We start from the raw sequence: 13,319 nt of genomic DNA on the forward strand, positions 1-13,319 counted from the left end.
AGGGGAGCCTGGGTGGCTCAGTTGGTTAAGCATCGGACTCTTGATTTCGGTTTAGGTCACGATCTCAGGGTCTTGGGTCAGGCCCTCCGTCGGGCTCCATGCTCAGTGTAGTCTGCCTGTCCCTCTGTGCCCCTGCTCACTCGCTCGCTCGTTCTCAAAATCTTAAACAAAACTCTACTCCTGGAAAGCTGTACATCCTCCTATCTGGTGCTTTCTGTGACCTCCTTACCCTGTCTTACCCTCATGAGTTCTCCTACTGTATCCTGAACATTCTCCAAACTTTATTTGATTCCACTCTGAAAAGCTACAGGCATACGTGACCAATGGCTTATTGGCAGCATAGGGGCTGTTTTAAACATATGCATAAGTTAGCTCCCAAATCTGTCCTCCCTCAATCCCTATAGGGGTACTTCTACTTTATTTCCTCCAGAGAAACCTAGGATTTTTTTTTTTTTTAAAGATTTTATTCATTTATTTGACAGAGCACAAGCAGGGGGGAGCTGCAGGCAGAGGGAGAAGCAGACTCCCCGCTGAGCAGGGAGCCCGATGCAGGACTCGATCCCAGGACTCTGGGACCATGACCTGAGCCAAAGGCGGATGCTTAACTGACTGAGCCACCCAGGCGCCCCAAAAGCTAGGATTTCTTTTCCCCCACAGCCCCTACCTTAATTGGTCACAACCTCCCATCTGGTGTCTTGATTCTCTCCATCCTGCCCAGATTTGTGCCACAGACTCCTGTCTGGTGTCCCCCGCTTCCTGCCTGCCCGTCGCATCCCCTCCACATCTTCAAAACCACTTGTCAGTTCTCAGTGACTCCCCACTGCCTTCGAGACTTGAGAGACCTCAGCTTGCAGCGCTGTGGAGGCCTTACGTGACTGCAGGCTCCTTGCCTCCACTCAGGCTCACCTCCCCCTCTAAACTCTGGCTTTCTCTTCCATCTTCGTTGAACTTCACATTCCATGTCATTCACCCATTTAGAGCAAACACTTTGTTGTTTCTCAGTCTGTTCATAGGGCTCTGTAACCACCACATCCTGATGCAGAACATTCCTGTCCCCAACCAGTGGCAGTCACCCTTCCTCACCCGTCTCCTTACTAACCCTTAGCCCCAACCAACCGATAACCTACTTTCTGTCAAAAGTTGCCTATTCTGGACATTTCACATTAATGGAATCACACAGGTGGTCTTAATATTACAATTTTCAAGCAAATCTCTTTAGAGTTGCCTTGCTCTTTCCCTTTTGTTGGCCTGTCTTCTACTTGCGTCAAACTCTGCTCATACAAGAAACGTAAGGGGCCTGGGTGGCTCAGTCAGTTGAGCGTCCGACTCTTGGTTTCAGCTCAGGTCATGATATCAGGGACATGAAATCAAGCCCCAAATTGGGCTCCACGCTCCGTGTGGAGTCTGCTTGAAATTCTCTATCCTTCTCTCTCTGCCCTTCCTGCTTGTGCTCTCTCTCTCTCAAATAAATTAATTTAAAAAAAGGAAGAGGGATGACCTTTGGGAAACCAAAGTGGCCTAGCTGTCACTTGGCATTTTGTACCTTTCTATAATTGAATTTTCTTTTTTTTTTTTAAGATTTTATTTATTTATTTGAGACAGAGACAATGAGAGAGAGCACGAGAGGGAGGAGGGTCAGAGGGAGAAGCAGACTCCCTGCCGAGCAGGGAGCCCGATGCGGGACTCGATCCCGGGACTCCAGGATCATGACCTGAGCCGAAGGCAGTCGCTTAACCAACTGAGCCACCCAGGCGCCCTATAATTGAATTTTCTAACCATGCACTTTTTCATTATTTTTAAAAAGTATTGGGGCACGTGGGTGGCTAGTGCGTTAAGCACCTACCTTCAGCTTAGGTCATGATCCTAGGGTCCTGGGATTAAGCCCCGAGTCATGCGCCCTGCTCAGCAGAGAGTCGGCTTTTCCCTCTGCCCCTCCCCTTGCTAGTGTGCTCACTCTCTCTCTTTCTCGTTCTCTCAAGTAAATAAATCTCAAAAAAGTATCAACAGAAGTTATCTGGGCAGGGAGATTATGGGCCCCTTTCTCTTCTTTAAACTTCTGAATAGGAGGGGCCCCTGGCTGGCTCAGTAGGGAGAGCATGCGACTCTTGATCTTGGGGTGGTGAGTTCAAGTTCCATGTTGGGCATTGAGCCTACTTTAAAAAAAAAAATTGTAAACTTTTGAATAGGAAAAAAACAACTAATACATGTTATCATTTAAATATCAAACACATGTAACATCCCCAAAGTCTTTCTTTTCTCCAGAAATTTGTGTTCTAATAGCACCTCGTTCTTACCTCAGTTACCCTGTCTGTGCTTGTCACGTTGTTCGCACGCGTTTTCCAGTGGAGTTCCCCCAGGGCCTGGGTGTGCCTTATTTCTGTGTTGACGGTAGCTGGTTTGGGTCCAGGCCTTGCTGTCCTAACTGCCCTGCCCAAGCACTTCTCACCCAGGGTGAGTATTCTCAGACTGGCATTGCCCATAAGCTGCCCTACTCTGTAGTCTGTATTCTCCATCCGGGGTTCCATAGCACAGACCCGGGCATGGGCCACTTTGACTTCTGTTCTCTCCAGGTAGATTGTAAGCTCCTTGAGGGGCTAAATCCTAGAGTCTTGGGTCTCTCTCCGGCTAGGGCTTAGGTTTCTGACATGCTATAAAATTACAGGTGCATTCGAGAATACAAGATAATATGTTGTCTGCATAATTGCAACAGCTTTTAAACCCTTGGTCTATATTTACTTCTGCAGAGAGGGACCAGGGTCTCTTTAGTCAAGATCAATCCAGGAGCTGTGGAATTGTCAGTTTCTTTGTATAAAAATACTTGTTTAGTTTTTATGAGCAGTGTTAGCATAAAAGACAATAGAAAGGATAAAGAAGGATAGATGTGTGTGATGGACTTTTCAGAGCCTTGGAATAGTAGATTAAAAGATGGCTGCAAATTTCTTTGAGAGGAAGAGTCTGTTTCCTCCCCACCTTGAGTCTAGGCTGATCTTGGTGACTTGTCTGAGCAACAGAATATGGCAGAAGTGATGTTCTAGGACTGCGGAGGCAAGGTCAAAAGAACTTTTGTGGAGTCTGACATGTCACCAGAGCCGGAATCACGGTGTAATAAGGCCAGAAACCACATGGAGAGAGGAGACGGGGACTGGGACTGACTAAGCCCAGCCTTCTAGTCAACCCCAAGGGCACGGGGTCTGTACCCTCTAGTCCAGCTGTCACCTGAATATCCCCAAGCAGCTCTGGCGGTGTGGGATGGGGGAGAAAAATCGCCTAGCCAAGTTGTGCCTGAATTCCTAATACAGAATTGTGAGACATAATAAAATAGTGGTGGATTTAAGTCACTAAGTTTTGGGATAGTTATGCAGATAGCTGAAATAAACACTCGGTTTAACTTTTTTCCCCCCAAGTTTGATGCAAACAAACTTAGAAGCATAATGCAGGGTGTGGGATTTTACTGCCCTGACCGTTGTCAAAGTATGCCAGCCTAAAAAATAAAATAATCCAGAAAATAAACTTTATTTTTCTCTAGTTGACTTCTCAAAAATGGTGGCATACTCAAGAGCTCTCATCGGAGGGGCTTTTTTACATTATCCCCTTTTCTGGACTTTTCCATGAGGATGGTCACTTTGATGAGTGCTTCCTGGTAAGGCTGGGCAGTCGGGTAGGCTGTGATCCATTCAAATTCTTTCTCTTCCTCTTGTGTGTTGCAGGCCTGTGGAGAGGAGGAGTAGGGGCAAAGATCTTCCAAGCACGCAGTCTCTCGCTTCTCTGCTCCGTGAGCTCTCTCCCCTGAATCATTCGATCCTGATGCCCCTTGATCTGTTCCTTTGCCCAGGTCACCCTGTGCTTTGTGGTCTTAGTTTTGTGGGTTTTCTGGATAGTTTCAGTCTTTTCCTCCTTCCCTAGGGTTAGTATGTTGGGGAAGACTGTTTCACTTGGAATCTTTTGAGGGAGGAGCCGATACTTGTGGTCTCTGAGGCCTCTGGCTCATTTCGCTTGGTATATGTGCTCCTCTATGTGGCCCAGCTCCCTCTCAGGCGCTAAGAGTCCCATCTTTTAGCATCTCCTGTTTTTTCACGTTGGGGTCTCTCTCTCTCTATTTTAATTTCCCACCTTGGAACCATGATGTATCTCCATGCTTCTCCCAGCATCATTTCTTGATGTCGTCGATAGTAGTATGCCTCTGCTTTGGCAAACTGGAAGTCAAAAGACATGGCTTTGAGCTAATGAAGTGTTTCATTCTCCTGCTGAGACTTTTGGAGCAAAAATGTCCTCACTTGTGAAGAATGGACACCACCTAAACTCTTGTCAGAGGGAAGTGTTAAAAGGTTTTTAAGTTGGATGTCCTTTCTTAGAGGCCATGATACAGATCACAAGGGGCTAGTAGCTCTGCCTGGCACTCTGGCACCAGGTCCCTGGTGGGGGGATCTCTTAGCCATGATCCCTGGCTTTCTCTTCAAACCTCCCACACTCCCCTCCCCAGGGTGCCCTTCTGGTTGAAGAGTTCGCCTTAGACTTCCTTGAGAAAACAGAAGCATTCGGTCAGGAACGCCCTCCTCTTCCCATTGCCAGAACCACCACCATGCGTGGATCCTGGACCCTGCCCTTAGAATGGAAACATTGCCCCTTTGTCTATCAAAAGCCAGTTCTCCCATCTGTCCTTGTGAAGCTTCAGGAACTTAATTTGCAAATTTTTACCAAATTCTCTTTCCTGCTTCATCAAAATTTCCCCTCTTCTGGATCACTCCCATCAGCATAAAAATATGTTCCAGTATATATATCATCTTTAAGCAGAAAAGGAAATGTTTCCTTTGCTGCACATCCCATTTGGCTCCCTTTCACCGTGTGCGATGAAGCAGACACCTAGAACCCCTCTCCACTTCCCCACCTCCCAGTTCCCCCTCGGTCCTCCTCAGGTGGGTTTCCAGGCCCCCACTGCACCCAGACTGTTCTCGTCTAGGTCGTGAAGGATCTCCACAGCAACAAATTCAGTGGTCCTGTCTCTGTCCCTGTCATACTTGACCTCAGCAGCATTTTACAGAGTTGAGTACTTTACTTTCCTCTGGCTTCCAGGCTGTGGCCAAGGGCATGTGACCAAGGTGATCTTGGGCACCCCCTGCCCCCCGAGACTGTTCCAGCCATTAGCCAAATATCCCCAGGTGACTGAATAGCCCTTCATTCTCTTCCTACCTCATGGCCACACCCTTCCCCCTACTTTGCTGCTTCTGTCTTTTAAATGTAATGCAAGAAAATACAACAGAAATTGTCACTTAAGATGAGCATATTCTCATCTTAGAACATAGACTCTCTTGGGCATGGACAGTCTCATTCACTCAGCAAGGTGACCTACCACGTGTCTCAGACTGCTCGAGAGGGGGCAGTAAGGGATGAGCAAGACCATCGAGGCACACGAGACTGACCTGTACTCACCTCTCAACTTCACCCCTAGATATGATCTACTTAACATCTCCACTTGGCTCTTCTTCCAAAGTGCTTCCTTCTCTTTCCCCCTTCTCAGTCTGTCCCTACTAACTTCAAAATGCCCCCACCCTAGGGTAGCAGCCTCTCTAGCTTCCCTGAATCCGCGCTTCCCTCTCTCTGCCCCCAGCCCCATCAGACCGTGCACACAGCAACCGGAGGGATCTTTGTATCACACAAATCTGAGCACGTCCCTTCCCTGCATTGAAACCTGGGAGAGTATCCTGTTGCTTTGAGGAGAAAATCCCAAATCCCAGTATGGCTTTCATAATTTGGCCCCTGACTGCCTCTCAGCTCACCTGCTTGTCCACTCTGCTGCAGCCACACTGACTTTCCTGTTCCTCAAAAACCATTTTCTTTTTGCCATCTGAGTATTTTCGCATGTCCCTCCTTCATATACTCGCAAACACACAAGACAGTGACTGACTACAGTACTATGCACGTAATCTTTAGGTTTTAGCTTAAAGGTTACTTCCTCAGACCTTCCATGTATTCGTTCAAATAAAACCCCATCTCTCATGACCCTTATCACAATTTGTGGTAACTGTCTGTTTAACGTCCATGTCCCTCACCTGCCCCAGCCCTGTGGGGGCACAAGCGATGTTTGCTTTGTTCAGTGCTGTCTAGCCGGAACCAAGCCCAACAGACAAAGCACTTTGGCTTGAAATACTCAGGCCCTTTCTGCCTTGGGGAGAAACTTTTTATGATGGTATTACTGACTCCGAAGTTCACTGCAAACATATTTCCTCACCTTAATCTTCTTTTCTGGTGGGGCCTGGGAACCCACTGCAATCTGAGGGTCCTGGGTGTTTCTGGCCCAGGCCAATCTGGAAGATTAAAAAGAGAAATCGCACTAGGATTTGGAGAAAGGTTTCAGGAAACCTGGCCCTGGTGTGAATTGAGGTAGGGAGTTGATTTGGGACTCGCTTTTCACATGTTTGTCACACGCTTTTCAATAGCAAGAGACATTTCTCTGTGCCAATAGGCAGGACTATGGCTTTCCTTGAAGCAAGGAAGGAATTCTCTCTGATAAAAATATGAACAAAGAGCCATACTGAGTTTGAGACTGAGGCTAACAGAAATACCTTTATTTTAACACTGCAGAGGGGAGGCTGAGTTGCTATTTCAAATTCCACAAACCACGGTTTGTGGAATTGTTCGTAGAACAAAGAACCTTGCCTTAGATGAGAAAATAAGTTCTCAAAGCTAGTCAGTCCCATTTAAGTTCAGTTAGGCATAAAATTATAAATAGGATAATTTATAAGCTATCATTAATTTCCAACAGCTAACTGTAACACTTCATGATTCTTGTCAAATGTTTATATTTTAAATAGCCAATAAAACAATTTGATGGGAAGAAAAAAATTTTTTTTAATTTAATGCAGAAAAATACAGTCGAGAAATTTGTAGTCACATTTAGTTATCCTGGAGAACTCTTATTTCTTAACCTGCTTAGTTAGCAAATAGATTCTGTGTTTAGCAACCTGGGTTGTATGTAATATTCTGTTTCTCTGACTTCTCTCTCTTTTTTATTAAGATTTTATTTATTTATTTGAGAGTGAGAGAGAGCACGAGAGCAGGGTGAGGGGCAGAGGGAGAAGCAGACTCCCTGCTGAGCAGGGGAGCCCGATGCGCAGCTCGATCCCAGGACCCTGAGATCATGACCTGAGCCCAAGGCAGATGCTTTACTGACTGAAGCACCCAGGCTCCCCTCTCTGACTTCTCTTTGCAGCAAAAGAGGATTTTATAGTATAGACAGATAAAAAACAAAACTATAGTTACCGTGTAGGTAAAGCTAATTTCTTAAACAGACTCCTACTTCCGCTTTCATGTTTTTCTTTTCCATGAGGTTCTTATATTATCTCCATAACAGCATTTACTGAGCTTACTATACACTGGGTGATGTGCGGGGGCCTTAAATGGGTCCTTTTACTTCGTCTCCCAAACAGTCCGGGAGGGAGGCATTCATCAGGTCTCACTGCAAAGACACCTGAGGCCAGAGAGGTTCCGTGACTCGTCAGTTTCAGAGGCAGGATGTGCGCCTGCGCGACTCCAGAGCTCATCATTTTCTTTCCTGTGCTACACTCCTTCCCAGATAATCGAACGTTCTCCTGCCTTTAACTCAAAATGGAAGGAAATAATACCTACTGTTCTTCCGCACTCAGATCCAACCATACTGAGTCTGTCACCGGGGGACGGCGTGAGGGTGGGGTCCGCGCTGCCAGTCAGTCCTTCCCTGGGCTCCCCCGGCACCCGTGGCCAACCCGCGAATAGCCTTGTGCTGCGGATCTTCCGTGTCCTTTTTTTCGGCCAGTGTCCTATCCATCGCCAGCTTTGCGAACAACATACTTGCTCCTTCGCCCTCTTCCTCACAGCGTCTGCTTTCCCAGGGCTGGGCTCCAGTTTCTCATTCTCTGTTCTGCAAAGGTACTGTTCTCCAGCCAGCACCTTCCCGGCCCTCTTTCAGACTTCCAACTCTCCACTGTTGATCCTTCAGGATGCCTTGGGTTGATTTCTAGGGCAACCAGAGGCAGTCACAAGCTTTTGTATGTGTCATCACCATCCTAGATTGAGACTACGGTGAGGTGGTAGGTGAAGACATCGTCTGGCTGGCAGGGAATGCATCCAGTGTGAGCTGGGCTGAATGACCGCGGACAGAAAGTGCAAGGCGCTGTGTTTCACAGATAGGACAGCCCTTCTCGGTGTAGCCGGAGAAAGCATCTTCCAAGGCAATGGGAGCATCTTTGTCATTTTTGTCTGGCTGGGCTTTTTGGGGGGTGGGAGATATGTATCTTCCATAGAAATGTAACCTATGGAGAGCTGGGGGGAGGGCGGGATCCTGCATGCACAGTCCCAGGAGCTGGCAGAGGGTGGACAAGTGTGTGGGTGGCCTGGTCACGTGGTCTCACCATCCCTCAGCTGGTGTGTCACTTAGCTAAATGTTGCCGCTGCTATGGAGCTTTTGAGCTCTACTCCTCTTTAATCTACTTTTAGCTACATATTGAATTATGTTCATACCTGGTCATTACTTAAGGACAAGCAGACAATACACCAATGTCAAATAAAATTAATGAAATGATTCTGCATATTCAAGACTTGTCACCATATAGTTAAGCTGCGGATGTCCAAATAAAGTCCTCATTGTTTCTCCTTCTTGAAATGTCTCTACTTCTTAAAATGTTAAAGGAGAAAATATAGTGATTAATTACAACCTGGCTTCTTACTTACTAAGAATAAAATCTATCCCTCCCCAATATGCTGTATGCAGAGATGTCTTGACACCACAGCCCTGAACTCATTCAGAAAAGAAGAAATAAAACAGTTATGAAAGTAAATATGGGTATTTTATCAAAAATCAAAGAATTTGAAACAGCAAGTCATGACAGTGATTTCTGTTGATTTTCATACCAAAACCTTGAATTACATTACAACCTACATTTTAATATTCACAAGATACCATTTTAACACTGATAAAATATCATGTCACTCAGATATCAAACTCACGTGCTGTTCAGCCAAAATTTGTATATGCCTGTGATGTGACAGTATCATACCACCCCAAGTTCCTAGTATTCATTGACTCTGAGCCAGGCACTGTGTAAAGTGCTAAAAGGAAGGGGCACCTGGGTGGCTCAGTTGGTTAAGTGTCTGCCTTCAGCTCAGGTCATGATCCTGGGGTCCTATGATTAAGCCCTGCACTGGGCTCCCTGCTCAGTGTGAAGCCTGCTTCTCCCTCTCCTTCTGCTGTCCTCCCTGCTTGTGTTCTCTCTCTCTCTCTCAAATAAATAAATAAAATCTTAAAAAAAAATAAAGTGTTAAAGGGTAATATCTCATTTACCCTCCTGAAAACTGAATATAGCTTTTCTTTCTTTTTTTTTTTTAGAGAGAGAGTGAGCATGAGCGGTGGGGGGCGACGGTGCAGAGGGAGAGGGAGAGAGAAACTTAAGCAGGCTGTCTACACCCAGCATGGAGCCCAGTACAGGGCTCAATCTCAGGACCCCGAGATCATGACCTGAGTCAAAATCAAGAGTCAGGCAGATGCTTAACGAACTGAGCCACCCAGGCACCCCTAGCCTCCTTTTTGATAAAGAAAAATGTGCAATTACTAATATGAGCCTCTTTTTAAGTAAGAAATCAGCTTAATTAAAATAAAACAAAAAAGACAATCATGTGGACCTAAAAGTACTTTTTATTTAAGTATTATGCTTTGAACTGTTTCTTTTTCCTGATAAGAGAAACAAGGGATGAAGACTATAAGCCAGGGAGATAAATGTTTTTGACAGCAAATCAGGTTGAAACACCTATCAGCTAGACTTCGCCCTAACATAAACAAAAGGTGGCCTGAGCTGTGTCTTTCTATGAGAAACATAAAAAGAACTCTTTGCTAACAAGTATTTTACCATATACCTAAATTTTAATCTTTTGTCAAAAGTCATGAAATGTGTTTGAGTAGTTATGAGAAATCCGCCCTGGGGAAGGAGAGGTTAGTGGTTCCTGAGCCGAAATTATCGTTAACCACTTCTCATGACACGGAACTTGAAACAAACAAGAGTGTCATCACAGACTAACTGTTGGCATTGGAAACTGCACACTGCCTGCTGACCCCATTTTGCCGGAGTTTGAAAACAGACTTAAATAAAAAATAGAAGTTTCTCTGATAGTATCTAAACATAAAACACTGACACTCCAACTACCCTCTTTAGTAATGTTATTATTCTTCTGCCAATTTTCCATAGGAGGAAATGTGGCTAAGAGAGTTATGTGATGTGTTCAAGGCCACACAGTTGCCCAGTGGGAGACTGAAACTTGAACACGGATGTCTAAAAGCCAAGCTAGTGATCTTCCACATGCTATCCCACACATCCTTGGAAAATGGGAGGGGTGGAAATACAGCCCTCACCTTTGTGGAGCTCACAACCCAATGAGGAAGGCAAGAAATAGACACAAGTGCACATGTATGACGTAGCCATACAAAAGGGACGTGTAAGTACGGGTCGAAAACAAAGGGCAGGAGTCATCAGTATGAGGTGGGACTGAACACGGAGGACCTGCTGGGGAGCACATTCTGAGTAGAGTGGCAGAAACATGGGAGACACTCCTGAGACCAAAGAAGCAAGAAGTGACTTGTCAGTGGTTGCTAGAGGAAGTTGAACAGGCAGGGTACCACATGTGGGGAGCAACACCAGAACCAGAATATGATGTAGAGGAATTATGGTGACTTCCCCAAACAAACAGAGAACTTTGTTAATAGGAAAATTATTAAGGGGATGTCAGAGGGGGAGATGAACCATGAGAGACTATGGACTCTGAGAAACAAACTGAGGGTTCTAGAGGGGAGGGGTTGGGGGGATGGGTATTAAAGAGGGCACGTACTGCGTGGAGCACTGGGTGTCATACACAAACAATGAATCATGGAACACTGCATCAAAAACTAATGATGTTGGGGCGCCTGGGTGGCTCAGTTGGTTAAGCGACTGCCTTCGGCTCAGGTCATGATCCTGGAGTCCCGGGATCGAGTCCCGCATCGGGCTCCCTGCTCAGCAGGGAGTCTGCTTCTCCCTCTGACCCTCTGACCCTCTCCCCTCTCGTGCTCTCTATCTCTCATTCTCTCTCTCTCAAATAAATAAAATCTTTAAAAAAAAAAAAAACTAATGATGTAATGTATGGTGACTAACATAACATTATAAAATAAAATTAATAAAAAAATAGGAAAATTATTAAAAAGAAGTGGCATGAGAGAAAAGATTCTGAAACCATAAGGCCTGGAAGCAGAGGCAGGTAGAGAATTGGGTTCATCCATTGGCGCTGTGAGAACCTGGTTCTAGACCAGCGTTGTTCAATGAAAATAGAACATAAGTCACAGATGTAATTTAATGTTTTCTAGGAGCTACGTTAAAAAAAGTAAACAGAAAGAGGCAAGATTAATTTTAGTAATGTATTTTAACCCATGATATCCAAAATATCATCTTAACCTGCAATCAACTTAAAATTTTTTATACTGCTGTTCTGTTTTCATTAATAAATTTAATTTTTAAAGAGCACCTATAGGTTTACAGAAATATTGATTAAAAAGTACTCTCACCCTCCGAGTTCCCCCATTATTTATATCTTGTATAGTATCAAGTATGGTATACTTGTTATCACTGACAAACCAATATCGCCAAATTATTATTAACTAAAGTCCATAGCTTACACTGAGTTTTTTACTCTTTGTCTTGTACATTCCATGGGTTTTAACAAATGTGTAGTGACAGGTGTCCATCGTTACTGCATCATACAGAATTGTTTCACTGCCCTAAAAATCCCATGTTCCAGCTATTTGTCCCTCCCTCACTCTGCATCCTAAACCCCAGCAACCACTGATCTTTTTACTGTCTCATATTTTGCCATTTCCAGAATGTCATATAGTTGGCATCATATGGTATGACTTTTTTCATGCTGAAAAGGCCTTTTCAGATTGGCTTGTTTCACTAAGTAATATGCTTTTAATGTTCCTCCATGTCTTTTCATGGCTTCATACATAGCTTGTTTCTTCTTATCGCTCAACAATATTCCATTGCTGGTTTATCCATTCACCTACTGAAGGACATCTTGCTGGCTTCCAGTTTTGACAATTATGAATAAAGCTACTATTAACATTTGTGTGCAGGTTTTTGTGTGGATATAAGCCTTCGACTATTTGGTTATATTCCAAGGATTATGGATCATATGATGGCAGTTTATTTAGAATTTTGAGATTTTTTTTTTATATGTTTTAGATACCAGTCCTTTAGCAGGAATGTGTTTTACTAAGACTTTGTCCCGTTCTATGGCTTGTCTTTTCATTCCTTTGCAGTGTCTTTTGCCAAGCAGAAGTTTTTAATTTTAATAAAGTACAACTTAATTTTTTCTTTCATGGGCCATGTTTGTGCATTCTGTCTAAAAAGTCATCACTAAAACCAAGGTCACCTAGATTTTCTCCTATGTTGTCTTCTAGGGGTTTTAGTTTTGTGCTTTACATTTAGGCTTATGATCCATTTTTTAGTTAATTTTTATTAAAGGTATAAGGTTTGTGTCTAGATTTATTTATTAATTTATTTTGCATGTGGATGCCCAGTTCCAGCACCAATTTTTGAAAAGGCTATCCTTTCTTCATTGAATTGACTTTGCTCCTTTGTCAAAGATCAGTTAACTATATTTGTGTGGGTCTGTTTCTGGGCTTTCTATCCTCTTCTGTTGATCTATTTGTTCTTTCACCAATACCACACGGTTTTATTTATTTATTTATTTATTTAAGATTTTATTTATTTATTCATGAGAGAGAGAGAGAGAGAGAGAGAGGCAGAGGGAGAAGCAGGCTCCCAAGGAGCAGGGAGCCCGATGCGGGACTTGATCACAGGACCCTGGGATCATGACCTGAGCCGAAGGCAGACGCTTAACCATCTGAGCCACCCAGGTGCCCACCACACGGTTTTAATTACTGTAGCTTTATAATAAATCTTAAAGTCTGGTAGAGTCAGTCCTCTGATTTTGTTTTCTCCTCTAACATTGTTTTGGTTGTTCTGAGTCTTTTGCCTCTTCATATGAATTTTGGAGTCCATTGGTCGATATGCACAAAATAACTGCTGAGACTTTTATTGGGATTACACTGAATCTAAAAATCAAGTTGGGAAGAAATGATATCTTAACAGCATTCATATTCCTGTCAATGAACACGGATCATCTCTCCATATATTTACATCTTCTTTGATTTGTTCCATCTGAGGTCTGTAGTTTTCCTTTTATAGATCCTATACATGTGTTGTTAGATTTATACCTAAGTATTTCTTTTTTTTTCTGGTGCTAATGTAAATGGTATTATGTTG

General features: G+C 44.0%; 1 pseudogene across 1 annotated transcript; it reads right to left on the reverse strand.

Annotated features, from left to right (window-relative positions):
* Positions 1-3,469: 3,469 nt before the first annotated feature.
* LOC148162135 (RNA polymerase I subunit H-like) lies at positions 3,470-8,226 on the reverse strand (annotated as a pseudogene). The gene is made up of 3 exons (XR_015767062.1): positions 7,624-8,226; positions 6,227-6,302; positions 3,470-4,193 (listed from the first exon to the last, which is right to left on the reverse strand). The product of XR_015767062.1 is annotated as an RNA polymerase I subunit H-like (transcript).
* Between the last annotated feature and the right edge of the window lie 5,093 nt (positions 8,227-13,319).

Source organism: Eumetopias jubatus, unplaced genomic scaffold, assembly GCF_037043125.1.
Source record: "Eumetopias jubatus isolate StellerSeaLion01/CBP00866 unplaced genomic scaffold, mEumJub1_p1.0 scaffold_17, whole genome shotgun sequence".
Classification (NCBI taxonomy): domain Eukaryota; kingdom Metazoa; phylum Chordata; class Mammalia; order Carnivora; family Otariidae; genus Eumetopias; species Eumetopias jubatus.